At 54.0% G+C, this 715-nt stretch overlaps 1 protein-coding gene across 2 annotated transcripts in view; it reads left to right on the forward strand.

Annotated features, from left to right (window-relative positions):
• zgc:109913 (regulator of G-protein signaling 9-binding protein) overlaps positions 1-715 on the forward strand; it is a 7,389-nt gene that overhangs the window by 3,068 nt on the left and 3,606 nt on the right. The window lies entirely within an intron of this gene.

The raw sequence follows: 715 nt of genomic DNA on the forward strand, positions 1-715 counted from the left end.
GCAGGTCTGTCTCTCTCCTGTCTGTCTCTCTCTCACCTGTCTGTCTGCAGGTCTGTCTCTCACCTGTCCATCTCTCACACCTGTCCGTCTGTCTCTCACATGTCCGTCTGTCTCTCACCTCTCTGTCTGCAGGTCTGTCTCTCACATGTCTGTCTCTCTCTCACCTGTCTGTCTGCAGGTCTGTCTCTCACCTGTCCATCTCTCACACCTGTCCGTCTGTCTCTCATATGTCCGTCTGTCTCTCACCTGTCTGTCTGCAGGTCTGTCTCTCACATGTCCGTCTGTCTCTCACCTGTCTGTCTGCAGGTCTGTCTCTCACATGTCCGTCTGTCTCTCACCTGTCCATCTCTCACACCTGTCCGTCTGTCTCTCATATGTCCGTCTGTCTCTCACCTGTCTGTCTGCAGGTCTGTCTCTCACCTGTCCATCTCTCACACCTGTCCGTCTGTCTCTCATATGTCCGTCTGTCTCTCACCTGTCTGTCTGCAGGTCTGTCTCTCACATGTCCGTCTGTCTCTCACCTGTCTGTCTGCAGGTCTGTCTCTCACATGTCCGTCTGTCTCTCACCTGTCTGTCTCTCACACCTGTCCGTCTGTCTCTCACCTGTCTGTCTCTCTCTCACCTGTCTGTCTGCAGGTCTGTCTCTCATATGTCCGTCTGTCTCTCACCTGTCTGTCTGCAGGTCTGTCTCTCACCTGTCCGTCTGTCTCTCATG

Source organism: Micropterus dolomieu, linkage group LG18, assembly GCF_021292245.1.
Source record: "Micropterus dolomieu isolate WLL.071019.BEF.003 ecotype Adirondacks linkage group LG18, ASM2129224v1, whole genome shotgun sequence".
Lineage (NCBI taxonomy): Eukaryota > Metazoa > Chordata > Actinopteri > Centrarchiformes > Centrarchidae > Micropterus > Micropterus dolomieu.